The sequence below is a fragment of the Citrus clementina genome, unplaced genomic scaffold, assembly GCF_000493195.1.
Source record: "Citrus clementina cultivar Clemenules unplaced genomic scaffold, Citrus_clementina_v1.0 scaffold_5, whole genome shotgun sequence".
Taxonomy (NCBI): Eukaryota; Viridiplantae; Streptophyta; class Magnoliopsida; order Sapindales; family Rutaceae; genus Citrus; species Citrus x clementina.
In genome coordinates, this window is record NW_006262201.1 from 27,664,893 (window position 1) to 27,666,445 (window position 1,553).

Sequence of the window (1,553 nt, forward strand, 5' to 3'; positions counted from 1 at the left end):
GGCATAGATCGAATGATGTCATTTAAAAATTTGAAATTTAGTAGAGGCTGAAGTTGAGAGCAGAGGTGAATGACATTGAAGATGAAAGCGATGAGGAGGCCCTTGGGGTTGGAAGTAGATGAGGGAGAGTTACTAAACTGTATTGTGCAGAAAATTTTATTAGTGCCGAAATTTGAAGAGGATAACCAGTGCAATAAGATTTTCAGAACACGTGGCACCATCAATGATAAAGTATGCAATGTGATAATTGACAATGGTAGTAGTGAAAATATAGTTTCCAAGGCATTGGTTGACGTAATGGGACTTTCAACGGAAAGCATCCAACACCTTATAGAATCAGATGGATAAAGAAAGGGACAGAAACGCGAGTGACAGAAGTATGTCGTGTTCTTTTCTCCATTGAAAAAATTTATAAGAGTGATGTGGTGTGTGATGTAGTAGATATGGATGCGTGCCATCTTTTATTGAGGAGAACTTGGCAGTTTAATGTGGACGCAGTGCATAGGGGAAGTGATAATGTATACGAGTTTTGGTGGAATAACAAAAAAGTTCGTTTAGTGCCTTTGACAAACAAGAAGATAAATCTTAAGGCTGAAGGAAAGAATTTTTTGGCTATTGTGAAAGGACATTTAGAAGAAGATTGTGATGGTTGCAAGAAACTATAGAAAGAATATGAGTTTGTAATGACTTATATTCCTGGAGAGGTACAACCATTGTTAGCTGAGTTCGCTGACATTACTCTATCAGAGATGCCAGAAGGGCTCTCGCCTTTGCGAGATATCTAGCATCATATAGACCTGGTCCCAGGCTCAAGTTTACCTAACTTGCCCCATTATCGTATAAGTCCTCACGAGCATGCAATTTTACAAGGATAAGTTGATGATTTGTTGCAGAAAGGCTTCATTCGTGAGAGTATGAGCCCATGTGCTGTTCCAGCTTTGTTGGTACCAAAAAAGGATGATAGTTGGCATATGTGTGTAGACAGCAGGCGCATTAATCATATTACAGTGAAGTATAGTTTTCCTATTTCGACGTTTTGAGATTTGCTAGATTAGTTAGATGGTGCTCGGGTTTTTTCAAAAATAGACTTGCGCAGTGGTATCATCAGATTTGGATTAGGCCTGGAGATGAGTGGAAAACAACATCCAAGACGAAGGAAGGGCTGTATGAGTGGCTTGTGATGCCTTTCGGATTATCCAACGCACCGAGCACTTTTATGCGCTTAATGAACCAGGTTCTTAAACCTTTCTCTTGCAAATTTGTTGTGGTATATTTTGATGATATTTTGGTGTATTCTGTTGATGTGGTGACGCATTTGGAGCATTTGAGAATGGTTATGGAGGTGTTGCGAAGGAATAAGTTTTACATTAATATGAAGAAGTGTAGCTTCCTGCAGAGTAATGTGGAGTTTTTGGATTTTGTAGTTGGTATGGATGGGATTAGAGCTTTTGAGTCGAAGATACAAGCTATTAAAGAATGGCCTACGCCTAAGACTGTGGGTGAAGTTAGGAGTTTTCATGGGGCATATGAGTGCGCATGGAAGATCGCCCCCG